The sequence below is a fragment of the Misgurnus anguillicaudatus genome, chromosome 18 (assembly GCF_027580225.2).
Source record: "Misgurnus anguillicaudatus chromosome 18, ASM2758022v2, whole genome shotgun sequence".
Classification (NCBI taxonomy): Eukaryota; Metazoa; Chordata; class Actinopteri; order Cypriniformes; family Cobitidae; genus Misgurnus; species Misgurnus anguillicaudatus.
The window spans coordinates 9,635,101-9,644,346 of record NC_073354.2 but is presented as its reverse complement, the minus strand read 5'-3'; positions in this window follow the sequence as shown (position 1 = coordinate 9,644,346).

Here is a 9,246-nt window from a genome sequence, read left to right as displayed (position 1 = left end):
CTGTCTGTCTGTCAATGAGGCAAGCCACCCCCATTTGGTGATCCTGCTGCTGATGGAGCTCTCTGCTGATGCCAGATGGACAGATGGATTAATTTATGGATCTTTTCATTCTTTCATCCATTCATCCACCATGGCATTTTTAGTCTTCCAAAACAGTGGTTCTCAACCTTTTTTTGGCTTGCGTCCCCCCTTTATGAATTTATGATAATAGATTGGCAAGTGCAATTAAATATGAAAAATATATGTGTAAATATGTACAATGAATAAAGAACAAATAGCATGCTATGGTAAGAGACTATCTGTATATAAATAAGGAAGCATGGAGCATATTGTACATTACAATATACAGATTATGATAATGTCCTTGTAAATGATATAGAGAATAAGTTAAAAGTTAAAACACTAAGAAATATGCATAGTGATATGTGCACTGCAGTGTAGAAGTGATATACAGATATGCAGTAATCTAACTGTGTTTAGTGTTAATAAGTGTGATGGGTGAGGGGATAAAACTGTTCTTGAACCTGGAGGTTCTAGTCCAAATGGATCTTTATCTTTTCTTTGAGGTTAGGAGGTTGAACAGATTGTGATTGGTATGATAAGAGTCCTTGAGGATGTTGTGTGCTCTATGCAGACATCTACTGTAGTGAAGAGGCTCTATGGCAGGAAGGTGCACTGAGTGTTTTTATACCACCCTTTCCAGAACCTTTTTTCAAGCACTGTGGACATGCCTAAGAAACTGTTATGGAGTTGGTCAAGATGCTCTCAATGATGCAGCCGGAAAAACTGATTAGGATCTGAGGAGACAGATGGGCTTTCTTAAGTCTCCTAAGGAAGTATTAGCATTGTTGAGCTTTACTAACCAGAAATGAAGTGTTCAGGTGCCAGGACAGATCCTCTGAGATGTGGACACACAGGAACTTAAAGCTAAAAACATGCTCTACTACAGTCCCATTGATAGGACTGCTGCTTTCCGTTTTCCTGAAGTCCACAATGAGCTCTTTGATCTTAGATACGTTGAGAGTGAGGTTGTTTGTAGAGCACCAAGCTGGCAGGTTTTGAATCTCCTCCCTGTAGGCTGATTCATCGTTTTCCTGATCTGGCCAATCACTGTGGTGTCATCTGCATACTTAATAAAGATGTTGGAGTTATGCAGAGGAGCACATTCGTGGGTGAACAGAGAGTAGAGCAATGGGCCCAGCACGCAACCCTAAGGGACACCAGTGTTCAGTATGAGTGTTGAGGACATGTGACTGCCTATCCTTATAGACTAAGGGGTCTGTTAGACAGACAGAACGTTTAGAATCGAGCTGCAAGTGGAAGGGCAGACACCCAGGTCACTGAAATGGCATCCTCTGTCAACCTAATTGGGCGGTACACTGAAAAAAAATGATTCATTGAATTTTATCAGTTTTTTTAAGGTAAGTGGTTGCAATCAATTTATTTAAGCTACATTTAAATAAAAGTTTTATATTTTGTTTTAATTTACTAATCTTTTTTGTTTAAATGTAGCTTAAATAAATTGATTGCAACCACTTACCTTCAAAAAATTGATTAAATTATTGAATCATTTTTTTCAGTGTAGGCAAACTGGTAATGGTTAAAACCTAGGTCAAAGCAAGCAAAGAAGTGGTTACGCTCATCAGGGAGGGAGGCATTGGGGTTAGCAAGAGACTTAGTTGTTCAACTGCAAAATAGTTGACAAACTTGCAGGAACAAGTTTGTAAACTATTTTGAAAATTGCCTGAATTCTGCATTGATCACAGATATCACAATTAAAAACAAATGTAGAACGACTTCAGTATAATTTCACTGTGTACATAAGTTGCGCATTGTTACTTCGACCTGTCACTGGGACAAAAGTAACACACTGGTGGTGGGTCAAAGGTGTATAACAGTACAAAGATAGATGATTTATGTACAGTAACTCTTGTTTTTATTAAAGGTTCTCTAAGCGAATTCACGCATTTTAGACCATAAAACATTTTTTGTTACATACAGCAAACATCTCCTCACTATCTGCTTGCTTCCTGTCCGCTGATCAAACTGTAAAAAAAACGCGATCTCTGTAGACAGCCCAGCCTCCACAAACTGCAATAATAACAAACTGGCCAAACCTACACCAGAAACCATAACAACGTATTCTAACCACTGATCTATATAAATGACTGGATTGCGCATAGAACGCTTAACGTAACAGCGTGAGGTGAAGCCAGCGCAGAGTTCGACCCGCCATCTTGGTATACCCAACCGGCAGAGGGTGTCATTGACTTCCATTCAAAATCATGTTTTAAATTCACCCGCTTTACAGCGTATCAGTCACGCAAGAATATTTTTAGGATATGCGTACGTAAATTAACTGTTAATTCTGGTGTTATTTTCAATGTTTATGTTTTAATCGGGCAGGAAAAGGGATTTATAAAAAACCGTTAAGGTGAGTGTGTCTGCTGCGTTCTGTTAATAACACGGGTATAAATAAAGTTTTTTTTGACATTCAGCTGCACGGTCAGCGTTATTTCTCTAAATAAGTTTAGGTAACTTGTAAGTTTAGATAACATAAAACCAGCAAATTATTGCATGAAAATACGGTACAAAGTATGATTATTTATTTAGATTTCAGAATGAGCACGTTTGTCATTAATACTAAATCTGTTGCGGTCTGTCTGCTGATCTGATATTGCAATGAAGATGAATGTATAATAACTGATGAAAAACTAAAATTTACAACTTTCAGTAAATACCTATGTACATGCTTTGGACGTTTGTGTTGTAATAATGTACACAGGGTAACTTCAGATATAAAAACGAAGACTTGTAAAGTGATGTTTTATCATTAAAATCTGATTGCGTCCATTGATTTTATGGAATGTTTGGGTATACCAACATGGCGGCGCGGTGGCTTCACAGTTGTGACGTCATGCGCAATCCAGTCATTTATATAGATCAGTGGTTCTAACCAATAAACGGCAAGAAGGATTTGGGGGTTGGGTTTGGGCGCGTTCATGAAAGCACAGAAGGGAAGGGGAGGAGTTAACTACGCTCAGTTTGTTTGAAAACACATTTCAAAAATCAACACACAGATTCGCTTAGAGAACCTTTAAAGGAACACGCCCACATTTTGGGAATTTAGCTTATTCACCGTATCCCCCAGAGTTAGATAAGTCCATACATACCTCTCTCATCTCCGTGCGTGCTGTAACTCTGTCTGACGCAGCCCCCGCTAGCTTAGCTTAGCACAAAGACTGGAAATGCATGGCTCCAGCTAGTATACTGCTCCCAATAAGTGACAAAATAACGCGATCATTTTCCTGTTTATGTGTTGTGATTTGTGTGGTCAAGCCGTGTACAAATAACAAGGTGATATGAGACACAGCGATCTTTTAACAGTATACATACTGAGAACTATATTCTCTGAAGACGAAGCACTGCCGCATGGGCGGAGTGATTTGCACAACTCTGACCGAACTCTCTGCTCCTCACCAGGGGCTTCTAGTGTGCTGCGAGCGGATCGCTCCGCCCATGCGGCGGTGCTTTGTCTTCAGAGAATATAGTTCTCAGTATGTATACTGTTAAAAGATCGCTGTGTCTCATATCACCTTGTTATTTGTACACGGTTTGACTATACAAATCACAACACATAAATGGGAAAGTGATCGCGTTGTTTTGTCGCTTGTTGGGAGCGGTGTGCTGGCTGGAGCCATGCATTTCCGGTCTTTGTGCTAAGCTAAGCTAGCGGGGGCTGCGTCAGACAGAGTTACAGCACGCACGGAGATGAGAGAGGTATGTATGGACTTATCTAACTCTGGGGGATACGGTGAATAAGCTAAATTCCCAAAATGTGGGCGTGTTCCTTTAAATATACTGGACCTTGTTAATCTGTAACTGCAAACATATTTTGTCATTTTTCTTTGCAAAAAATAATTAAATTACATTTTCACTTTAAATTTCAGTTTCATTAAATGTTTTAAAAGCAACCCGACAGTTGAACAATATAAAAATTAAATGAAATGAGCATAATATAAATTCTCAACACAATGCAACAGTATAGTTATGTTTCCTTCCTGTTGTTTATATGTGTAAATTCAAAATCTGCATATAAACATCAGGATTGAAACACCAAAAATTCATAGGTGGAGGTGGAAAAGCTGAGATATGACTTTAAGATATGATTTAATAAATGCTGCAACACCGACAAAGTCACCACATTAGCAGCGGGACAAACGTAACGACAGAAACTTTAATACTGAAAAAAACTCTGAGAAGGCAAGCCTACAGCACTAAATAACCTGTAGATTGATCAGTACTGTAACGCATGAAACCAGTAACTGTGAAACCAGTAATTTACTTTTCATGCTCGAAACTAGGTTTCCGGACCTAACCGCCGTAAATGATGTTGAAATCGCGAAATATTTGGTGGCTTTCCTGATTTTGCCTACTGGTTAATGTCCTCAGGTTGACATTTTGTTGAGCAGATTTCAGTAATATGTTAACATTTGTTTCAAGTTTAAGCTTACAGCCAGGATTAACTGCTTGTTTTTCACTTATTTTATCCCTCTGATTTTAGGGTTCAGTTATGGTTAGGGTTGAGGTTTGGGGTGAGTTTAGGTTTTATTTACAAAAATGTTGTCCTTGGGTCAACACAATATATTGCTCTGAGGACAGCTCTCACTTGGAAAAATCGTGTTGAGCAATATTTGGCAGGCCTATCAAGAGTTACCTGCTGAACGTGCTGTCATAGCTTGGAAGGCAAATGTAGTCAGGGCTCTGAGAAAATCGTTTTGTTTACTATCGCCCCCACTCTCCCCTAATCAAGTAATCATTCACAGAACGGACTGTAAGTAAGTGAACACTTGTAGAAATACCCTTTAGCAACAAACAACCTCCACCAAATGATTGTTGAAACTCCTAACTGTATAAGACATTATCAATGATTAATTTAGTCATGAAGCTTTTATTGTCATTTAAAATGAAGATATTTTGAGAAATGATGGTAAACACACAGCTGATTTGTAACCATTGACTTCCATAGTAGGAAAAAATATTTTGGAAGTATTGTGATAAATGATGAAGAAGATACTGGTAAGCACACAGTTGTTTTTTATTCCTACTATGGTCAATAGTAGTCAATGTTAACAATCTGCTGTGTGTTTACCATCATTATTCAAAATATCTTCTTTTGTGTTCATCAGAATAAAGAAATTAATACAGGTTTAAAACAACATGAGGATGAGTAAATGATGACAGAATTTTCATTTTAAAGTGAATTATCCCTTTAAATTGAGATTTGCAAAAAACTCATGAATCAACTGTCTCTGTAGTGACCCTATTAAACGTGGTCAGAATATGGGGAAGAAGTAGTGCTTTCCTCAGCCTTTGCAGAAAGTAAAGGCGCTGTTGGTGTTGTGGGACCAGGTGAGGTTAACCATCAGGTGAACACCAAGGAATTTGGTGCTCTTGATTATGTCTATGGAGGATCCATTGATGTTCAGCAGAGTATGGTCGGTCTGTGATCTTCTAAAGTCAACAACTATTTATTTTGTTTGGTCAATTTTTAGAGCTCTCTGTATGCTGACTCATCATTCTTGCTAATGGGACCCAAATCAGTGCCATCAGCAAACTTAAAGTCACAATGAAACAGAAGTAGTGATTGTTTTATTTTCCCAGTCATGCCGTATATCTGAGTAAAACAGCTTCTAAATGAAAAAATGATTTCTTGAATTCAATCGCCCAATTGAGAATTTATTGGATTGTTGGAAGTTGGGTCATGTTGCTATTTGCTAATCGCTGCAATTTTTCCTTGCCCCACCCTCCTGCCATCCCTAGTGACCAGAAGTGAAGAGAGATCGTTTTTTGAATTTATTATGAGGGCACATTAATTTTTAAAATAATGAAAAATACCACAATATTCCAAAAAGTTTTTATTTTCAATTTCTTGTGACTTTAAAGGTGACATTTCATGTTAATGTGACTTTTTGCATGTTTAAGTGCTGTAATTGGTCCCCCAGTGCTTCTATCAACCTAGACAATGTGTAAAAGATCAACCCAGTAACTTTTTGGTAAATCATTCTCTGCAAGCATGTGAAAAAATAGGTCATTGAAATTTGGCTCCCCTTGTAATATTAGAAGGGGATAATACCTCCGCTTATTCTGCACTATCCAATCACGGCACCGTAATTAAGTGCAGAGATCAGCTCATTTGCATTTAAAAGGACACACCCAGAACAGCACATTTTGCTCACACCTACAAAGTGGCGATTTTAACATGTAATAATAAATTATCTTTATGGTATTTTAAGCTAAAACTTCACATATGTACTTTGGGGACACCAAAGTCACATTGTTAAAAGTCTTGTAAAATGTCCCCTTTAAAGCTTCCATAACACACACTGTTTCTGCTCATCTCATGTTAATCTATAGAGTAGCATTACATTCTTCATATCTCCAAAGAGTCTTTAGTTTCATTAAATTTATAAAAGACAGATCAGCTCTAGCAAATGTTTCTGGAGAAACATGACCCCCTCGAGTGTACAGCGGGAGGAGCGAGTCATGAGCAAGCAACACACACAAAACATTATCCCACTATCTCTGGATAACTTATGTTTCACAACTTAGGATGTTCATGTCATTTGCATTATATGCACTTATGTGCCACTGGCCAACAAAACACAGACATTTGATGCAGTTTTACTTACTGCCTGCAACTCATGATCCTGCTGCCCCATTTAAATTAAATCCAGAGTTAAACAAACACACTTGCTCCGCTGCTACCCCGGATAAACAAACTATCCATTGTTTCCATAAGGCTGGCTTACTTGGAAATCTGAGCAATGCTTTCTTTTCGTTACAGGAGTGAGTGAATGTAGCGGGTATTCATGTTCGAAAAAAGTTCCGAAAGTTGTAGGATAGAGGAGGCGTAAGTTTGGCCCAGAAATACTCTGTCACACACTTAACTTTTTTGACACTTTGCCTATGTTTAGTATGAGGATTACAACTCTGTAAATAAGTCAGAATACATGAAATACTGTTACCCCCTTAACGATGCGTTTTGAGTTGTGCATTGCTGCAAAGTCATGAGTAAGCAGAATGAACAGCAGTGGACTGAGGACACAGCCCTGAGGGACCCCTATGATTAGTGTGGTGGTGGGTTTTGTTATATTACCCAACATATATGATATGTTTTGATGTAGTCCAAAGTTCATGTGTAAATGCTCTTTTCCCTACTTTGAATAAGGGGAGGGGAACATAAACTTTCTTTGCATTTAAAGAAACGCACAAAAAAACAGCAAATTTTTTATTGCAGCCACAAATGCCGATGCTCAACATCGTAAGATCTGTGGTGTATTTTGAGCTGAAACTTTACAGACACATTCTGGAGATACCAGAGATTTTTATCATTGTTATATTGCTGAAAACACCTACGTTAGGGGCCCTCTAAGGGAATTTTTTACCAGTTTCAGTGTTTGCGTTGTTACTGCACTTAGCCTTTGGAGGGCAGTATAAATCAGGCTTCAGTATGCCTTGGACAACAATGAAGACTAATTGGGGTGATTTAGTGGAAAAGGGATGTAAAAAGGGTGAGAATTATAGGAAGAGAAGTAAGAGTACGAGGAATAAGAGGTGGATGAACAGAAGTGAAAGGTAAAGTGGGGTGAGGAAGAGGACGAAGAACAGAGAGAGACAGGATGACAGTATAGAGAGAAAATTTGTTTCTAATATCAAATATATTTGTTTTGTCTGTTACTGTTCATCCCAAAATCAGTAGTGTTTTAAGTTTGACATATGTGTGTGTATTTTGATGTATATGTGCCTAATAATTTGGTTGTGTGTAGAGAGCCATAGTTTTAAACATTTTTAGCAATTTAAAAAACTGTTGGCATAATGCTGCACCATACCACTAGATGTCAGTATAAGTACAGAACAACTTATACTGTTATTGTAATGGCTGATTGCTATGCACATTTTGTCAAACTATGGTACAAGTCTGGATAACCAGTGATGTTTTAATGCTCTCTATAAAAAATGGCTCTGCAAAGTGCCTGGCAATAACAATTCATTGTTATTTTCAGCTTTTGTCAGCTGATGATTAATATGAATTTATTGTACCTTCTTACTTTGCCATTAGTGGACAATATAATTTAATCAGCGTGATCAAATAGTGGAGACTACGGTGGCCGAGAAGTGCAAAACAAAACAACAAATTAAAAAAACAAAGGCTAACAATATGCCAAATAAGAAAACAAAACAAGTCAAACAAAGACAAAATAACAAAACAAAATTACAAATCTACAAACCGGAAGCTCGATTGGAATAGTTACTGCTGATTGGATGATTAGATGACTTCTGTCAATACATCGAAAACACAGTACAGCTGGTAGTACAGTGTGCACATGTAAATCTATACTGTGTGTTCAAATTTGGCCATCATTCAGTTCATGTGCAAAAATAATTTTAAAAAGTTTTAAAAGAGACACGGCATAAAAGCAATTTACCTCGTGTAAGTGAAGTTGCAGGCAAAGGTCATGTTAACCTGACATTTTCTGTCTTTTGACTTTTTTTTTTTAGCAGGGTCTGGGTCCGAAACCACATTCTTCCAGAGTAGGCAAAAAGCAGTAGGCTTTTTGGTCGAGCAATCTGTGCTTTTGGTCTTTTTCTTTTAATGTCAAAAGTTTTGATGTGTTTTGGTTAAGATATTGATCAAGGAGTTTTTTGGAGGCGTGTAAGTAAATTTCTTCATCTTGTGTTTTTTCCATTTCTGAGTTGTGTGTGTAAGTCACCAAATCCAACCTTATATTATTTTAATCACTGTCTTGTTACCTAAAACACTATTTTGAAACATGTCAGCAACTCCTAGTAACTGATAGACTGGAATTGAAAAAAATTTTACACAGCGGGGTTAGTTTAAACTCAGTGTTACAATTTAGCCTCAGGTATACAATGATAATGAAATGAAAACAATGTAAATACTATTAATCAAAATGTTAACTGTTAATACAATATCAGGGGAAATAACTCACAAATATGATTTTTTTGTCTTAATTATGCAGCCCTCTCAAAAAAATCAATTTATATGCACTGATGCACAATACAAGAATGGTTATGAAGGATAATGGATGTATGAATGTGTGGATAATATCTATCTATTATAGGCAGATATATAAACAATATCCACCTTTAGTATATAGACAGAATTTGATTGAATTATTTGTGTTTAAAGTACATTTTCTAGCAGGTGTTAATTTCAATCCC